The sequence below is a fragment of the Panthera uncia genome, chromosome B4, assembly GCF_023721935.1.
Source record: "Panthera uncia isolate 11264 chromosome B4, Puncia_PCG_1.0, whole genome shotgun sequence".
NCBI lineage: Eukaryota > Metazoa > Chordata > Mammalia > Carnivora > Felidae > Panthera > Panthera uncia.
The window spans coordinates 111,203,299-111,224,535 of record NC_064809.1 but is presented as its reverse complement, the minus strand read 5'-3'; positions in this window follow the sequence as shown (position 1 = coordinate 111,224,535).

Genomic DNA, 21,237 nt, shown 5'->3' with positions numbered 1-21,237 from the left:
GCATATTTAAGAGCCTCAGCTCTGGATTTACTCTGTGAAGATTCAAATCCCACCCGTCCCCCTTAGAGCGCGACACCTCTACACCAAGCTAATGGACTCATTTAATTGTTTCACTTGCAAAAGCGACGATCGCGATGGTATCTGGCTTAAAATGTTGTTACGATGATCAAACAAAACACACTACGCAAAGCACAGCACTTGAAATTTAATTAAGGGCTTAATCGATGCTAGATGTTTATTATTTAATTATTCTTGCTGTCAACGTTGTGAAAACGGTATTGTAAATCATTTTAAATCGTTAGCAAAATATTTAAATTGTTATTACTTAAATTATTGTTGTTCTTATTTATCAAGAATCACACTGTGATCGCTATAATCACTGAAGCTTTGAGGCGGAGTGTGTAGATTTTAGAACCATGCTGCCTGAGTGGTTCTGCTACCTTCTGGCTCTGTGACTCGGGCAGTGACTCAGTTGTTCCTTTCCTCATGTTTCTATCTGAAAAGTGGGGATAAAAATAGTACCTACCTCTCGGAGGTGTGAGAGTTACACCCGTCTACATCACCCTGACCACATATATTTCACAGCTTCTGTTTTCACTGAATCACAGGACACGAATGGAACATGGAACACCTCAGCGGGAGGACATGGGAGGCACTGATCTCAACCAGGACGGTGGCCTGGGTTGGAATCCAGACTCCTCAAATGATCATCCCTTGAATCTTCAGTATATCCCTTAACTTCCCAGAGAATCAGTTTCCTGATCTATAAAACAATTTGGTTTAACATGTTCCTCGTGGAATTACCGCAATTTGATTATTGCAATAAACAGGAGTTGAATGTGAACCTAAATTTGAATCTTTGGGAGCCAGCCTCCGGAAAACTCCTCATTTGACCTTTGGTGGCACTTGTAGGAGACGCATGTTGTATGATGACCACAAACATGCCCTCATCTGCCAGTGTGGATTTGGATATATATTTGCATCTTCTTTCTGTGATCCCTTCTTCTTCTATCTGTTGGGGACACTGCTGCTAAATGTATAGCTTCTTCTAGCCCCACTGTGCACATCTCTATTTTCATCCAAGACTTCTACGTGTCCTCATTCTGCCCTCACCTCTCACCAGCCCTCTGATTGTTCCTTTCTTACATTGGGTGAGAAGTAGGATAAACTTGGGGCACCTGGGTAGCTCAGTCGGTTGAGTGTTTGACTCTTGATTTCAGCTCAGGTCGTGTCCCAGGGTCATGAGAGCAAGCCCCGCCATTGGGCTCTCACTGAGTGTGGAGGCTGCTTGAGATTCTCTCTCTCCCCCTGCCGTTCCCCCACTCATGCTCTCTCTGTCTCTTTCTCTCTCTATAAAACAAAAATAAATAAATAAAAATAAATAAATACACAAATAAAAAGTAGGATAAGCTTATTCTATTGTAAACAAACTCAGTTACGTAGACACCATCAAAATGGAAAAGTAAGATGCACCCTTGTTGCCTACTGCTGTGTCTAAGCCCTTTTTGTTTTTGTAATGTTTATGTATTTATTTTGAGAGAGACAGACTATGAGCAGGGGAGGAGCAGAGAAAGAGGAAGATAGAGAATCCCAAGCAGGCTCTGTGCTGGCAGCACAGAGCCCAGTGCGGGGCTCAAACCCACGAACCATGAGATCATGACCTGAGCTGAAATCAAGAGCCACTTAACTGACTGAGGCACCCAGGCGCCCCTGTCTAAGCCCGTTTTGTTCTCCTCAATCCCTCATCTCACAATGCCCGGTCTTGGCACATCACTTGGCAAACCTTGTAAGCACCTGCTGACCCATCTTTTCCTTTCCAATTTCTTCTTTCCTACCCCCTACTTCAAATGTGACATTCCAATCTCCCTGGGTATGTGTGATTCCCCGAATGCATCAAGTGCTGTGGTTTTCGTGTCTTTTCACCCTAGTCCTCGAATATTCCCCCTTGATCAGATATCCACCACCACCGGCCTCCTTCTGATCTGTACTTGACTGTCATTCAATTAAGGAACAGTTTCTACCTTTAAGAGAAAGCGCCTCTTCTCTGAATCCTTTTTTGGTTCTTCAACCCTTGAGTAGATTATGTCCTTCCCTTTCCTGTCTCCTTCACGCTACCCTAGTGCTTTAGAGCTTTGTATATAGCTCTGTTATGGCACTTTACACATTGTACTTTCATTATTTGTCTGCCCTAGTCCCTGGCCTGTCTCATAAATTCGAGTAAAAGTCTGTGCTTAGTCATCATTGTCTCCCAATGAGAGACCAATCAGCACTGAGTAGTTGTTCAAAAACTATTTGATGAGTTAATGGTCTATATTTTTACCATCAAGGCTAAGGAATTAGGAATATTTTTACAAAACCAGAGCTGGAGCAACCTGACATGCACAAGAGCAAATGAATGAAAGCAAATGCGCCAAAGACAACCAGCTTCTTCCATATTGAAAGAAGGCTGTCAATTAATTATTCATTTTTGCGAGGAATTATATTCAAGCTTCATGAATGTTTGTAAGCAGGTTTTTTTCTAGATTCAAATTAATGCTGATATTTAGTTAAGACTTCAAGACACTAGGGGCGCCTGGGTGGCTCAGTCAGTTAAGCGTCCGACTTCAGCTCAGGTCATGATCTCACCATTCGTGAGTTCAAGCCCCGCGTCGGGCTCTGTGCTGAAGCTTGGAGCCTGGAGCCCGCTTCAGATCTGTGTCTCCCTCTCTCTCTCTCTCTCTGCCTCTCCCCTGCTCTCACTCTATCTCTCTCTCTCAAAAATAAACATAAAAAATTTAAAAAAAAGACTTCAAGACACTGTATATAAAAGCTATCTCAATAAAATTGTTAAAAAAAATGATGACTTAAAGAACAAAAACAATCTCTTAGAAGCCTCTCAGTATATCATGCACTATACAGGACTGTGCTTGAAACATTAACAGGAAGAACAAATGTGCTCTATTTGTTAAAGCTTAGAATTGCCCTCCAACAAGAAATAATAACAAGTCAGAAACAAACTATTTAAAGTAGGTAGACCAGTCGTTTATTGGCTATCACTGACATTTCATTTAGAGGAAAGCCAAGTGCTTTGAGGTACAGGAGGCACCGCAATATCATGTCTAGGATCTTGGGCTCTTGAGTGAGCCTACCCAGTCCCACCATCCGTGTCTCAATTTCCCTCCTCAATAAAATGGAGCTAATAATAACATCTGCTTCATAGGGTTAATGCGAGGAGCAAATCAGACAACCGCACCTAAAGCACTTAGCAGGCAATCAATTGTCAGCAAATATCATATGTTGTTGTAATCTGCTCAGTTAAAGGAGACAAGATGGTGAGTTTATTTAAACAGGGGAAGATGTAGAATCGCTCCATACCCCAAAATATATTATAGTGCAATAGAGTCAACACAGCTGAGACATGGATTCTCAGGACCTGGCTAAAATTTTAGTTCTTAAAGAAGGGTGAGGAGGAAAGGAATAGAATTCTTCTAGAATTCCAGGATGACCTGACTAATTGCCCCCATATGGTATAGGAGGATCCACACTGAGCAGCCGTATAGTGAACAGGACTGACCCTGCATTAGCTCCAGCGATAGTCGCTGCTACCTGGGTACTTTCTTTCTGCTATACAGAGAAAGGGGAAAAAGTTGTGGTGGCTGCCAGAGGCAGGGGGTGGAAGGTGGGGAAAACGGGTGAAGAAGATGATCAAAATGTACCAATCTCCAGTTATAAAATAAATAAATCCTGGGGATATAATATACGGTACGGTTACTATATAGTTAATAAGAAAGTTATTACATATTTGAAAGTTGCTAAGAGAGTAGATCTTAAAAGCTCTCACCACATACACACACAAATATAACTATGTATGGCAATGGACGTCGATCAGACTTATAGTGGTGCTCATTTTCTATATATACAAGTGTCGACTCATTATGTTCTATACTTGAAACTAATAAGGTGTCATATATTGATTATATTTCAATTTTTTAAACTGGAAGATAAGAACTAGAAAGGAAGTTAGACTTCTAACATTAAAAGTAACAACCACAAAACATTTGTCTCTTGCAGATATCATATAAGTGGATTCTTTGCAAATTTTAGAAAACTCAGGAGTCCGAGGCATATTGAAATTTCTAAGTTGGAGGTTACTTCTTCTTCTTTTTGAATAATAGGCACTTTACTATGCTTTTCTTTCTGCTTTTGTGTGTGGTTGAAATGTGTATTATATATATACATATATATATACATATATGTATATATATATAAATGTATATATATGTGTATATATATAAATGTATATAAAAATGTATATATATATATTTATATATATATATATATATATATATATATATATATATATAAAGTCAGTGCCAAATGTGAATAGTACCACAACTGAATTTTTTTAATACAAAAATGTTTCTCCTTCTGGACTTTGCATGAAGTCAGATGGGATAGATTGCCTTTGATTTTCCTTATGTAAAAATCTTCCTGCTTGGGGGATAGGTTGTTCATTTAAATTTTACTTTGGCAGCTAGTTCTTAACACTTCGGTCAGTTTTCCTTTATCTACTTGTTGCTTGTCTCTTGCCAATTTTATCATTGTTGTTGCTGCTACTTCTGTGATGATGGAACCCCCAGGCTGTAACCACTACCATCATGGAATTTTAAAGCTGTTCTCCATAGGAGCTGATTCCAAAAAGGCCTCACCTCCCCTGCAGACCAGGTCTAGATGTTTCGAGGCTAACGGTATGCGCGACTTCTCCCTCTGTTCTTCCGGAGGACCTAAAACACAGTCTCAGGCTCTTTCTCCCCTGAGAATAGGAGGGGGTGAACGTTGAAGCCCTACCTAATGACTGATGGCAGATCCAAAAAAACGAGGTCCAATAGCAAACAGGAAACTGAGAGTCCATGGCAGAGCTCCAGGAGCAAAAACAAAAAAATCCAGAAAGAGAAGAGTCTTAGCAAAAATAATCAGGGATGAGAGAGCGGAGAGAGATAGAAGGTATCAAGTACACAATGATTCGTGTTCTTTCCTTTGTACATTTTTTTCACAAGAGGGTTTGAATTCCTTGATTTCACTAGCTTACCATAGTTAGCTCAAAACCCTCTCTGAGTTTACCTAAGCGTTCCTTAATTCCCTGACGCCTTCAAATTAAAATAAAGTAAAACCAAGTAACAACAAAACCCAAAAACCCGGTAAAAAAATAAAATAAAATAATTCAAATTTCCTTGGACCATAGAGTAGAGCAGAAAATCATGTCTATTTACACGGTTATCTTTATAGACTTAGAGCAACATTTGAATACGAGCTCAGGGGTGGAGTGGGCCATAAATTTACTATGCCTAGAGAATCAAGTGAGCAAAGAGAAACAAATTCTCTGCTTTTATATAAATGATCAAATCTTCCTCATGAACCCTAATCCCACCAGGAGATGAGGAGGCAGGTTTTAAATGGACCAAATAATGGGGTCCCAATATGTTTCCATTTAAATAGTCTCTTTTGAATGACTCACTACATTTCAGGTAGTTTCTCAGTCTTTTAGATTTTTCTTTCTTTCTCCTTGCTCATCTTCAAGAGGTCACCTGTGTCTGGGGGAGTGACAGCTCATGGCTTGATAGGCTTCGTGGGGGGGTGGGGGGCGGTCTCAGATCCACAGACTTGTCAGAAGGTCTCTCCAGCTTCTGCCATGAAGTTGCTAATCTGATTGAGTTCCTGGGCTCTAATCCGTTGAGATGTGCCTGAGTTTTGCCGGCTGATAACTCAGAACTCACGTTTAAATTCCAGGTTTGCCACATCCCAAAACGAAGTCCCCGCAAAGCCTCATTTCTCCAACTTGAGGACCTAGCCCATCCGCCATGTTCTCGGCACTTCTGTGTCGCCTGAGGGCGCTGAGCCTCACTGTTCAGCCTGACTGGACCAAGTGCCATCTGTTCTGCTTTCCTAAGATAGAGTAATTTTTATTACCACTTTACTTTCCTCTTTCTCTTTCTTTTCTCCTCCTTTCCCTTTTCTTCTCTAAGCTAGCTGCCACAGAGAGTACCCCCTCACTGTGATGTTTTTTTGTTTGCTAAACGTATGGAATATATGTGGGAACATGTTACATCCCGGGAAAGGACAATATGCTGCAGTGGTTAAGAGCTCTCCACAGTTGAATTTAAATTCCTGTCCCAACATGTTCCCCTGCTCAAATAAGTTCCCTCACAGAGCCTCTATTTCTTCATCCTAAGAATGAAGATAACAATATTGTACGGTAAGAGACTCATGAAGACAACATCAGCCATCTCGATCTTAACACGTCCGAGGTCATACGCTTGGTTTTCCAAGCTACAGAACTATGCCTCCTCCGATGTATGGTTTTAAAGTAATCTCTACTCCCAACACGGGGCTTGAACTCGTGACCCCAAGATCAGAAGTGGCACACTCCACCGACTGACCTGGCCAGACACCCCTCCACTTCCAATCTTTCCATCTCAATAAGTGGCCATTCCTCCCTACGCATGTTCCAGGCAAAAACATTTAGATGGTCCTTGGCTCCTCTCTTACTATCTTACCACATCCAAATCCTTGAAAAATCTTGTCACGCTACTGATGATGTAGAATCTGACCACTCCTCATCATCTTCACCTCTAGCGCCCTGGTCCAAGGAAAAATGACCCATCGCTTCTTAGGTTAGGTAATCGTAGATGCTACTGTGGAATATCTCAATGGTTTAACACCAAAGAAGTTGGTTTTACGCTCTTGATCAACGGCCAGCTTTATCTCAGCAGTGAGCTTGGGAACAACCTCTTTCGTCCTTGTGGCCCGGCACCTTCGACACTGGCATCAAAGCTGCAGACGTGAAAGATCATGCAGGTGGCACCAGGCCTGGAAGTGGCATACGTCGCTTCACTCACGTCGCAGAAGTCAGAAAGCAGTGAGATGGCCATACCTCACCGCAAAGTTGCTGGGAAAAGTCTATCTGTGTGCTAAGGAGAAGAGAAAGGGGTCTGGTACATAGCTAGGCAGTCTCCACCACTCTCAACCTAGACAAACGTCCTCTACTTACAAACATTCTCTAAGTCTTTCCCATTTTTACCTTTGTGCTCTCCCAGTTCTTTTTCTCCACATATCAACTTACTCATCCTTTGAAACACAACTCAGATCACCTCCCTCGTTTGCTCAACACCACCTAATGGTTTTTCATCTCGAGTGTGTATGCCAGAGTCCTTATGACCCAGGGCTTTACATGATCTGCCTCTTACCCAGTTTCATGATTCCTTTCTTAGCCTCCCCCTACTTGCTCACTCCACCACGGCCACACTGGCCAGCATAGTCTCCCTCAAATGTGCCAAGCACATCGCATTTCCTCTCTCTTCTGCCCAGAACACTCTTCCCTCCAGATACTCTCAGAGCTCGCCCTCAGATTGCCTTCAGACCTATGGTCAAACTCCAGCTTATTAAGCAGCCTTTGTTGGAGAGCCAATCCAAATGACTCTCTCTCCACTCCCTTTTATGTTCCACTTCACAAATGATGTATTTATTTCTAGGCTTAGTGTCTTTCTTCCAAAATCAGAGTGGTTTCCCTCACGGGAGCAGGAACTTTGTTTTAACCCCAGCCCCTTGGTAATAAGACAGTGCACAGACAGGGGCTTACCAAATAGTCTTATTAATTATTGAAAAAAATGACTGAATTAGTAAGTGAATTAATTGTTTAGCACACAGCTTGGCAAAAAGTAACCAATAAATGGTAGCATTGCTGTGATACCAAGTTTTTCTCTTAGTTTGGAAAGGATGTTCATTTTTTTCTATTTTATTAATAGTGGGTATTTTATGCTTTTCAAAAAAATGGGCAAATACAAAATTAATTTCTTCCTCATGTCCGCATCATCCTTAACATGACTTTCTCTATTCTTTTAACTTTTCATTCTTACGCCTTTGCTTCAATAGATGTCCTACATCTATCAAATGAGGTGGGAGCGAGATCACAGGTAGAGAAGAAAGGAGGAGAATAATTTATAGTTGAACATACTGCTAAAAGTGAAAAAGTCAGTGACCACATCTTGTGCTAAAAAGGAATAATAAGATGTAAAACATTATAAGCAAATGTAACCATTTTTGCCTAATTGAGTTTCAGTCAAAATTGTATGTAGAGTCAAGGCCTCAATTTCTGAAATGGAAGCAATGACAATCTCTATGACTAGAAATAAGATGAGATAAATATAACTCTTTCTCTTACCTTATGTAGAAAAAACAAAGCATGTGAAAAATATCTCAGACTTTTGTTAGTACGGTATTCCACCTGATATAGTTTGTATATAGGGAAAAAAAAAATCACATGCCTAATCAGAAGTCGAAGGTAGCTTGAATAGAAATTCTAAACTGTGAAAAAGATCGAAGTGTGACTTTCAATTAGCTTAGAAATGAGCTCTAAAACTCTGACTGTGTCTTCAGAAATGATACCTATTATTCCTCCAGTAAATAAAAAGTGGGATGGTAAAGGGTAATTTGAGGCCGCTCCAAAGATTCAGTGTCTGATTTTGTTAACTTCTCAGCTAATTACAGGTACCTAATGAAAAATTACTAGATACCACTGAATTCTTGACAGGTTGGAAAAAAAAACACATTCTGAAGAAATTGTGATATTGAGACTTATAATCCATAATTATAAGCATAATTCCCTTTAGGCTTGCTTTCTCTAGCAAGACCAAAATCCATTCAAATCAGTGAGGTTTTTGTTTGCATGTGTAGAAGGGTGTGGGTGGGGGTGAGGGCCATTTGAGAAAACTTACATAAGATCCATTGTTATATTAATGAATATATATTGTAAGGTAGGATATGAATAACACTGACTTTTAAAACACTTTGAAACTGAGAACAAACAGGGTTGATGGGGGGTGGGAGGGAGGGGAGGGTGGGTGATGGGTATTGAGGAGGGCACCTTTTGGGATGAGCACTGGGTGTTGTATGGAAACCAATTTGACAATAAACTTCATATATTGAAAAAAAAAATAAAATAAATAAAACACTTTGAACCCGCTACTTCTAGGTAAAGTACTTTCAAAGGAAGAGGCCACAATAACCTTCTTAGATGACGTGTGGACCAGCTATCCCATTGTTCCACCAACTGTCCTCAGACAGTGCTAATAGGAGCTCCTTACCCCACCCGATGGATCTTGCCAGCTGCTCCAACTGAATGGTGGTCAAGCCCCATGTAAGAGATGAATCTAGGTTACAGCCAGGTTGAACTTTCAGAGAACCATTTTAGGTGGAGTCAAGAGGGAGGGATAACAGATATGTAAGGGGGAGAACTCATAATTGCCGAAAAGGCATTTTATTAGTAAGTTATTAATAAGAGAGTTATTAATAGGTTAGGAGCAAAAGTCAAGCTGCAGTCATAGGGACAAGCTGGGAAGCAAACTTGGGTGTAAGGGCTGTTTGCCTTGGAGCTCCTGGAGTCAGAATGCAGGGCAGCCAGGCAGAGCTTCACTTACCTGGGGATGATAAAGATAATGAGGAGAGGGGGGAGGGGAAGGAGGAACAGTGGGGGAGTGGTCTTGAACATAAGGCAAACCCAGAACTTGCTAAACGTTTGCCTCCAGATGCGGCTTCTCTATCACTTGCATCAGAACCCTCTGGGAGGGGAGGTTTCAGACACAGATTCCCAGACTCCACCCCACACCTCCTGAATAACACTGTTGGAAGTGGAGCCTAGGAACAGAGACTTTTAGGTAGCTTAGGCACATTTACATTTGCATGCTAAATTCCTTACCTGTGCCGTTCAGCTTAATCCTCCAACAGCTCTACGATGCTCGTGTCCTATTATTATCCCCTCCCTACAAAGGAAACTGACTCAGAGATGCTGACCAACTCAAGGCACAGAGTTTACGGGATGCAAACTCAGATATCCTGACTCTGGATTCTGTGATCGTTCATCGCTGCAGACCAGGGGTACTCAAACTTTTTCCGTAAAATGGCCAGATCATCATCATCTAAGGTATTGTCTGCTCTAGGGTCTCTGTTGCAACTACTCAACTCTGCCACGGACAATGTAAACAAGTGGACATGGCTGGGTGTTCCAATAAAACTTTACAAAAACAGGTGCCTTTCTGATGACCCCTGCTCCAGACTCAGAATTGCTTTTCGAGGTATGGTATTCAGAATAGCAGCATCTTGGGATCTTACCAGAAATGCAGAAGCTTAGCCTGCTCCAGACTTGCTGAATCAGAATCTGCATTTAACGCGGCTTCCACGTGATGTTTATGCACATTAAAGTATTAGACTCCTACTCTAAGGCATTTTCAAAGGACTTCCTTTGAAGTGCATGCACTTGGCTTCTGACAGTGAGTGTGTTGACTGGGTCCCGAAAAAAGTTCAAAAATAAATAATAAAAATCTTTAATCAGGAAAAGAACTCTTTCAACTAAACTTTTTTTTAATTTTTTATTTATTTTTTTAACGTTTATTTATTTTTGAGACAGAGAGAGACAGAGCATGAACGGGGGAGGGGCAGAGAGAGAGGGAGACACAGAATCAGAAGCAGGCTCCAGGCTCTGAGCCATCAGCCCAGAGCCCGACGCGGGGCTCAAACTCACGGACCGAGAGATCGTGACCTGAGCTGAAGTTGGATGCTTAACCGACTGAGCCACCCAGGCGCCCCTCGACTAAACTTTAATCAGTAACTCTTACTACTTCTTTTACTGTCTTTATTCTTTGCAGCACATAAAGGATCAGTGTTCATCTCCAAATAGTAGGAAGACAGTGGGAATGGGATTAGTATTTAACTATTAATTTGGTATAGGGGCGCCTGGGTGGCTCAGTCAGTTGGGTGTCCGACTTCGGCTCAGGTCATGATCTCACCGTTTGTGAGTTCGAGCCCTGCGTCGGGCTCTGTGCTGACAGCTCAGAGCCTGGAACATGCTTCAGATTTTGTGTCTCCTTCTCTCTCTGCCCCTCCCCCACTTGTGCTCTGTCTCTCTCTATCAAAAATAAATCTAAAAAAAAATTAATTTGTTATAAACTTAGAGAAAAGTTGCAAGGATAATATACTCTTCTACCCCATACTAATCAATTTTTACATCATTTGCCTCACTATTATGTACCTGTCTAGATAGATAGAAAGAAAGACAATAGAGATGGATGAGTGGATGGATGGATGGATGGATGGACGGATAATTTTTTCTTTCTCAAACTGAGAGTAGATTGCAGAAATCATTCTTTTTATCCGTAAATACTTCAATATGGTGAATGGATGGATGGATGGAGGGAGGGATGGATAGACGGATAATTTTTTTCTTTCTCAAACTGAGAGTAGATTGCAGAAATCATTCTTTTTATCCCTAAATACTTCAATATGGATTTTCGTAAGAATAATATAATTCTTTTACATAACTATAGTCCAATTATCAAAATCAGGAAATTTAATATTAATATACCATTATCTAACCCACAGCCTATATTTAGATTTTGTCAATTGTCCTATCCAGAGTAACGCATTGTAATTGGTTGTTACCTCTCTCTGTTGCTCTCTCTCTCTTTTTTTTAATGTTTACTTATTTTTGAGAGAGAGCACGTGCATGAGCATGAGAGAGAGCAGAGGAGGGGCAGAGAGAGACAGAGACAGAGACAGAGGATCCCAAGCAGGCCAGGTGCCATCAGCACAGAGCCCGACATGGGGCTTGAACTCATGAACTGTGAGATCGTGACCTGAGCTGAAACCAAGAGTCGGACGCTCAACTGACTGAGCCACTCGGGTGCCCCACAGTTGTTACATTTCTTTAATCTTTATTAATATGAAAGAGTTCCTCAGGCTTTCTTTGTGTTTCTTGACTTGATATTTTCGAAGATTACGTACCAGTTCTTTGTAGACTGCCCTTCACTTTGGGTTTGTCAGATGTTCCCTCATAATTAAATACAGGTCATGCATTTTTGACTGGAACATCACTAACGTAGCACTGTGATCCTCTTGGTGTATCATGTCAGGAAGCACACGATGTCACTTCGTCCCAGTGTTTGTGATGTGACTTTCGGCCACTTAATTAAGGTGGTCACTGCCAGAGTTATCTACGATACGGGTACTATTTTTAATTTGTGATGAAAAAGTTATTTATGGAGAGATACTTTGAAAGTATATAAATATCCTGTTCTTCATCAAATTTTTACCACTAGCTTTAGCACTTATGGATGATTTTCTAACCCTACCATTCTTTCTATTTGCAGTAGTTGGCATTCTATAAGAAAGAGCTGGCCTTTCTCACCCACTTAGTTTGTTTTAATTTTTTTAAATTTTTTGAGAGAGAAAGAGAGACAGAGTATGAGCGGGGGAGGGGCAGAGAGAGAGGGAGACACAGAATCGGAAGCAGGCTCCAGGCTCTGAGCTCTGTCAGCACAGAGCCTGACGTGGGGCTCAAACTCACGAACTGTGAGATCATGACCTGAGCCGGTCAGTCGCTTAACTGACTGAGCCACCCAGGCGCCCCTCTCACCCACTTATTTATTGAACTATTAACTTACATCATTATGGAATCTCAGATTCTCCGAGATAATATTTAGATCAGCCAAGGTGACATTTGTGTCAATGCACCCTGAGTTTGAGAGCCACTATATGAAGGAAGGAAGTGAGGTCCAAGAAGGTTAGTTTACCCAAGGTCAGAGAATTAATGGAAGACTAAAACCCTCTCTCCAAATCTAGTGGCTTCTTCATATCGATAACTTCCAAGTCTGGAGACTGAATACCTACAGAATCATCTGAAGGCAGATCACTTGGGAAACCTGTCAAAAATGCTGCTCCCAAGTCTAATCCCCAGGGATTCTGATTTGGTAGGTCTTACATACAGCCTAGCAATTTATACCGGAAAGCAAAACAAAACACACTCAAAGAATCCTTTCTGCTTATCTCAGTTGCTTTTTAAAAAAAAATACATATTATGATATGTCTTCGAATCCAAGGTAACAGGTACTTTAAGAAACCGCATCAACTTAATAATGGCTTTGAAGGCAAAATAAGAATCAATGGCACATTGAAAACACACCTTAAATGTATATATTTTATACAGTTTGGGCTTCAGAAAGATTGGAATATGAAAAATATTAATTTTATACTCGGGGAAGTAAGAATGTAAGATATTCATGAAATAAGTAGGTAACTATTCTGCTTGGGAGTACATATATTAGTTGAAGCTGGTTATTTATTAAGTTATGTGGTAATGAGTCCCCCTGCCCCATGCTAGACAGTTCTATAAGGGAGTCTCCATATTTGGTTAGCACCTACATGAGCTGTCCACAGCCAGTGTTCACCAGATGGCAAACACTGTTACCACGAGAGTCATACGTCTAAGCAGGGTTTGTCAACTGCTAGCGACATTAGGGACCGGGTTATTTTGTTGTTGGGGACTTTCTTGTGCATTTTAGGATGTGGAGCAGTGTCTCTATCCCTGGCCTCTATCCCCTCCATGTCCCCAAGTTGGGACAAGCAACAATGTTTCCATGCAGGATGACACTGAAGGACAAAATCACCCTTGATCGGGGACCAACGGCACTGAGTCGAATAGTGACCCCTCAAAAGACAATTTCACCAGGAACTGACCTGTAAATGTGACCTTATTTATAAAAGGGTCTTTATAGATGTGGTTTCAAAGGAGATAATCCTAGATATATGTGGAACTTGAAACCAATGACCGGCAGCTTTATAAGAGAGAAGCAGAGGAGTTTCAGGAGATGCTGAGACTCAGAGAGATACTACAGACAGAGGCAGAAATTCACATGCTGTCGCAAGCCAAGGATACCTGCAGCGAGCGGAAGTAGGAAGAGGCAAGAAAGATTCTCTCTTCAAGACTTTGGAGAAAATGTGGCTCTGCCAATGCCTTGATTTTGGACTTCTGGCCCCCAGAAGTTTGAGAGAATAAATTTCTGGTTTGAAGCCACCAAATTTGTGGTTATTTGTCATTGCCACCCGAAAGAACTGATGCACCACTCACTGGCCTAAGGGAAAGAGAAGCTTTAGTTCATATTATGTGCATGTGTACTTAGGTGTAATTGTTACTTAATCGCAAATGAGAGAAGTACAATTTGCACCAGTAGCCAAGGGGATTCATGGGGAGAATATTGAGGTACTTGAAATAATCAAGTACAGGCTGACCAATCAAACTTTGCAAAAGTCAGAGATTCAGTTAGCCTTTAGAAAAAAATAAATGGAAATAGGTGTTTATACCTTGCCCACTCACTCCTTTTCTCCATCTATGATTTTCTCTTTGTTTTTCTCCACATAATGGCATGTTCTACGTTCCAGGACTGAGGCCAATTATGGTCTCCAAGGCTTACACCTGGAGAGTCCCACAGTCAGTGAAAGTCTGACTTCTCTGCCCTCCATTCAGTTTTTAAATTATGGGGAGAGAAAACATTGACCTCATGTTGGTCAGATGCTCATTCCTAGAACAAGCAGGAATGGCAGGGGGGCAGGCCATGTAAAACTCTGTTTTTACCTTATGGTAAACATTATGGATGGCGGGGGGGGGGGGGGGGGGGTGTGCCCTGGTGGCTTAGTTGGTTAAGCGTCCGGGGACTTTGGCTCAGGTCATGATCTCACAGTTTGTGAGTTCAAGCCCCGCATTGGGCTATGTGCTGACAGCTCAGAGCCTGGAGCCTGCTTTGGATTCTGTATCTCCCTCTCTCTCTCTGCCTCTCCCCTGCTTGCATTTCTATTTGTCTCTCTCTCTCTCAAAAATAAACATTAAAAAAACTAAAAACAGGGGTGCCTGGGTGGCTCAGTCGGTTGAGCGTCCAACTTCGGCTCAGGTCATGATCTCACAGTTCGTGAGCTGGAGCCCCACGTCGGGCTCTGTGCTGACAGCTCAGAGCCTGGAGCCTGCTGCGGATTCGGTGTTTCCGCCTCTCTGTCTCTCTCTCTCTACCCCTCCCTGGCTCGCACTCTGTATCTCTCTCTCTCAAAAATAAATAAACATTAATAAAAAAAAAATTTTTTTAAACCTAAAAACAAAAAAAACAAAAATAAAACTCTTATGGATGGGATTAAAGAACAATAGTTTCCAGGAGAAAGAAAAGATTTTGAGCAACCAAACCCACAAATATCTGCCATTGTACATAAATCAACATGATTAGCTTTAAAATATAATTTTCATATCAATACATTTCTCAGAAAGCGTGATGGCAAACAAATTAATATTTCCTCCACTCTAAATTTAGTCATTTGGCCAAATATATAGATAGGCACAGTGGTAGTAAAATATATATGTGTGTGTGTATATATATATATATATATACACACACATATATATGAAAATATATATATATTTATTATTATAAATATATATATAAATTTTATAAATATAAAAATATAAATATTATTATAAATATATATTATTATATATATTTATTATATATATATTTTATATACACACACATATATATGAAAATATATATATATGAAAATATATACATACATTTTATATATATATATATATATATATATATATATATAGGAAAACATAACTAGAACCACCCAATGGTTTTAGTGTCACGGAAGTTCAGTAAGTAAAAGAATAATGGAGTCTTCAACAAAGTCCTGGGTGTGAAAATTCCATAACAGAACTTTTTAGAAGTGAATGCCCCACCTTAGGAATCCAAACAAAGCCCATAATGAATCATTCAGATGTCCTGAAAAGAGACCTATTTCCAAATTGATTAGAATGATCAAGCGTATTGTCATTCTATCTTGAATGAGATATAAAATAAGGCAGGATAAAATTTTAAATTCTCTCTCTCTCTCTCATTAATCTGTTAGTCCTTAAAGGCCCTGAGCTTCCTGCTTCATCAGTATTGGTAAGTATATCATCGGGTCCCTCCCCGCTTATGCCGGATGTAGGTCTTTTGTCTCCGTGCCCTATTGGATTGCAGAGATTCCTGAATATTTCCTCTGACCAGCCTGTCTAGGAATTTAAAATGCACCATCCTAAAATGGAGGTGATGGCCTCAACACATGGAATGTAGCACCTTGTTTGGACAGTAGAAGTGGGACTATAATCAGTAACATCTTACTATCACTTTCTGTTGCAAGGAATATTTTCCTCGTGGTAGGCTGCGGCTGAAGACTTTCCCCCAAATCATAGAAGTCAGCAAATACTCTGAGATCAAGGGAGCAAAGAGTGATATTTAATAAATATATTCTTAAGATATTTTGCATGGTTGTCTCCTCTACTGCATAAATAACCCTTTGCTCAATATTCAGTTACTACAACGATGGATTGAAAGACACAGTCCCGAATCAGGGTGGCAGACATCCGTTTTGGAACCCAGGGACTTATCCTTCCAGATTCTGGGAGTGGCGGCTACTGACTCTCACACTTGAGTCCCTCTCCATGACTGCCCTTGGCCCAAGGGAACTGCCTCGCCCTGGTCACATCCTCTCTGGGAGTAGCCTGCAACCCAGGATTCACCGTGAATGCAGGGGCACACAGGCCCAGCCACTTTGCCTCCATGGGGATAAGTCTGAAGAGCTAGGTCAAGAGCTCCCTGTGTGGAGGACACACTGAGGCCCTACTGGCATCTGCAGCACAGGCCCAGCTCTCTCTCTGCCCCATCCTGCTGCTCAGTCATACACACATGTGTTGTTCCCAAAAGCCCACTCCCACCCCGGCCCAGTTACCTACTGGTAGGCACATCTCTGCCTCAGAAACCTTGAAGACCCCAACCTAAGACAGAGGGTCGTGTCAGAAATACTGAACCCAGAAGCAGAGGATCTGAAAACCATGGAGAACATAACTCTGGTAAGGAGTGTGTGCTCTTTTCGTCTTCACACGGAGATACCACCTCACGCCGCTCAGAGTGGCTAAAATGAACAAATCAGGAGACTATAGATGCTGGAGAGGATGTGGAGAAACGGGAACCCTCTTGCACTGTTGGTGGGAGTGCAAACTGGTGCAGCCGCTCTGGAAAACAGTGTGGAGGTTCCTCAAAAAATTAAAAATAGACCTACCCTATGACCCAGCAATAGCACTGCTAGGAATTTACCCAAGGGATACAGAAGTGCTGATGCACAGGGGCACTTGTACCCCAATGTTTATAGCAGCACTCTCAACAATAGCCAAATTATGGAAAGAGCCTAAATGTCCATCAACTGATGAATGGATAAAGAAGATGTGGTTTATATATACAATGGAATACTAGTTGGCAATGAGAGAGGATGAAATTTGACCATTTTCAGCAACATGGATGGAACTGGAGGGTATTATGCTAAGTGAAATAAGTCAGGTAGAGAAAGATACCATATGATTTCACTCATACGTGGACCCTGAGAAACTTAATGGGGAATCATGGGGGAGGAGAAGGGGGGAAAAAAAGGGAGGGAGGCAAACCATAAGAGACTCTTGAATGCTGAAAAGCAACTGAGGGTTGATGGGGTGGGGGGGAGGAGAAAGTGGGTGATGGGCATTGAGGAGGGCACCTGTTGGAATGAGCACTGGGTATTGTATGGAAACCAACTGGACAATAAATTATATTTAATAAAAAAAGAGTGTGTTCTCAAAAAGGGATTCTATACTAACCTTCCAGCTACTTCTAGTAACCAAATGAGTGAATACTGGAATTCTTGCACTCTCTGGGTCCCTAAAAGGGAAATAAATGGAAAAGGAAGGATGAAGGGGAAAGAAGGAGGAAAGCAGGGAAGGGGGGAGGGGAGCAAAGGAAGAAAAAAAAAAAAAAAAAAGAAACATGCCCAATAAACTGAGTCTGCTTTGCAGTTTTACACTTTTGAGAGCTCTTTTAAGTATTGCAATAGTTATTTTTAGAGTATAATTACCATCCATTGGATACCTATGCTACTCTTGCTGCCTTACACATGCTATCTCTAAACTTAAAATCAATACCACAGGGGAGATAATATTATCAGAGAGGTTAAGTGATTTCCCCAAAGGCACAGAGCTAGTAAAAGACGAAACAGGAATTGAAAACAACTCTTGGCACTAAATCCTGCTTTCTTTTGTCTAAGTCAGATGCTGCCTCTGTTCCCAGTGAGGAGCACAGACCCACGCCAGGAGCAAAGTTTGACTTTATTTTGAAAGATAGCTGCCTTATTAGTTGGGACTCTTTTCTCAGCAAGGGACAGAAACTCAGTTCAAACTAGCTGAAACACAGAAGCTAATTTATGATGAATAAGGATACTTCTTTATACTGTTTCATGCATGAACACTAAGAAAAAAATATTACTTGATCTCAAAGGGGAAAAAAAAATGTGACCAAGGACAACAAAACTGTTAGGATTCACTTTCTCTTTGCCACATGTGGAAAACATTACAGCCAACATCCCTGGAACTTTACAGCTCCGAAGAGAAAGATTGGCCTATTTTCTTTGTCCCAAGGAAAAAGAAAAATATATCCCACTTCGTTAGCCAACCCTGAACCAATCACCCCTGACCTGGGATCAGAGTTACAATGTAATATGTTTGTCTTTACTATACCCTGCGGCTAGAAGCAGCAAGGAGAGAGTGAAGATTTTAGAAAGAGGAGGAGGGGCAGGGATGTTACTAAATATCACTGTATAGATTCATCAGATGTCCTCACAATGTATGAACTTGGTTAATGTCCACACTGAGCAGCTTTCTGATTTTCTTTAGATAGCTGTCAGACATATGACTGCAAAATGTGGCCATTCCATGAAAGATGGCGGGCAGGGTTGGCTGCGAAAACAGCCCCGAAATCGTCCCTTTGTTATTACAGAAGCGTGCTGTTGTCCTTGTACCCTCCAAAAGAAAGGGGGTTGAAAAGACAGAGCAGGAAGTAAAGTCTGGGCCATTTTGGAAGCTAAAACTTTCCTTACTAAAGCAGGAAATTAACGTCTTCCTGATCATGATGGCTGAAGGAGATTGAAGAGAAAGAATCGGTGATGAAGACGCTTAAGACACATTTTTCTGACGGCATCATGCATGAAGTCCTAAGAGAAAACTGAGCAGAGAGTGTGTGCTTCCCGTGGAAGTGGGTTAGTAATCAGATACATACTTTATTAACATATGCTTCAAAATGTTTCCCTTCCTGACTGATCAAAGTGGGGGTGGGGAGCGGCCCTGATGGAGCCCGAGGTTTCTCTCCAGGCCCTTCTTAAAGACCCAGTTGCAGACCCACCTTCAAAGTACACAAAAGGACAAAAGGGCCTTTCATTCTACCCTCCCTAGAAGGGCTTGAGGTTGAAAATGGCTATTTGTTCCCTCTGCGACATATATGTCTGATAATATGCATGGGCACGCATAATTGACTGGCTGCATTATGTATGAATTAGACCCCACTCTTGTTTGGCAACAGCTGGAGGGGTTTTTTTTCTTTTTTTTTCTCCTCCAGATGCCCAGCTGCAGTAGGGCCCCCTCCCCCTCCTCAACACGTGCCTGTGCCACACACACACCCCACACATGGGCACTGGGGACAATTGTCCTAATTTACCAGAACCCAAGAACCACTATAGCGGGCGCAATGTGTTTTGTTTGCGTTGCTTTTCTTTTACTAGAATTCGTTTTTCTTCCACATTTCATTGCTGCCCTTCTACCAATGGAACAAAGACTCGGGCCAAACAAGCGCCCTAGTAATCACCTTGGTTCATTCTCACAGCCAAAGGCTTCTAAACGCACTGTGTTTTCAAGCTGTTGGCTGCATGGTCTCCCTGGGGAAATGCTTGCCACTTTTAAAGACATTTTGAGCCAAGAGAAACTAGGATAAAGGCACCATTGGGTAGTTTTTCTTGTTGTTGTTTCTTTGTTTGTGATCCATTATCACCAAGTCCCCGATCTCTTTTACTGAGAATAAGGCATTGTAGGTGGAATTAAAAAAAAAAAAAAAAAACGTTATAAATATGATACCACTTACGCAGTTCTAAGTTGAAGTACCATCTAAATGACATGGTTTTTAGGATGAAAGCTGCAATAATTAGCTGGTTATTTGCAAAATATTTCAATGAAATGAATATTAAAGCTCTTGGGGATGGTGGGGAGGGGTCTGAGTCATTGCCTGAATTTTGCAATTCCCCCTGGATATTCGCCATCCTACCAACATAGCTTGTATGTCAAAAAAAAGAAACATTGTATGTTAGAAAATGTTATGGGGAGCGATGTAAGTTTCTTTCACTCTATTCAACAGAGGGGAGTGTGTTTGTAGGCCCTACACAACCTAATCGATGGGCTGAAAATATCCTGGCAAAAATGACCCCTGCTACCTTCACCCCCCTCCCCCACCACCAAGAAATTCTCCCAGAATAAGCTCCTCTTGAAATGTTTCCCAAAGAGAGGAGCCTTTATACAGCGGCCTTCTGAAGACTCAGATGAAAACATAATAATCTTGATCAACTTGGCTGCCTAGTGGAGAAAGCGTTATGAAGAGTCTAATGACCATTTTCTTGCTGAAATGTCCTCTATAGCGGAGGTCAATCATCCAGCTACTTTCTCCATCAGACAGCTTGAAAGAATAAGGACATACAGGTAATCTTCTTCTGTATCTCACCAAATTTCTGAGGTCAAAGCACTTATGCAGTGAGGTCTCTCGGTACCATTAACCGTGAAAATATCCAATATCAAAATAATTCTGAATTTCAAAACCAATTTGAGTTTTTATCTGAGTATTCAGGGTATTCACCCTTGATATTGATGCATCCAACCACCAGCTCACCTTAAATTGGCCAAATTGATGAGGTCAGTTACGTTAAATAAGAGACCGCAATGCACTGTCCCCATTGTTTGTATGGCTGTTTTTTGCTTTTCTCATTATTCCTTCAGTACAGAATTTTGAGACAGCGGATTTGGTATATATATTATAAAACGAGGAGTGTTCTGGTTCTTATTGCTCTCTGCTCTCCTGCCTCTCAACAGTAGTGCAGGGGGAGGGGGAGGGGAGGGGGAGAGGGGGAGGATTTGGAGAGATAAATGAGGAAAAGAATGGTATCTAGCATAAAGTGGAACTTGAAATGGCTGTCATCAGCCTGGTGTTGAGCCAGACCATCCTTGGAATTAAAAAGACACGAGTTTTAATTTCTAGCTCCACTAACTCTTTAACAGCTTTCTCTCTGAGCCTCATTCCTGAAACAGAGATAATAGTACCTTTCTTTCAGAGTATGAAATGTGATGTTGGAAGGGCCAATGCCTAGTAAGGGCTCAGTTGACCTAAGCCAGCTTATTTCTGCCATTCAATGCTCTGCGGACACTGTCCTGAACTCCAGTCCATTTGTCTAGAGTCCTGCACCTAGCTCTAAGGTCTTCACCATGTTCTTGCACTTCTAGATGGATCAGTCCCA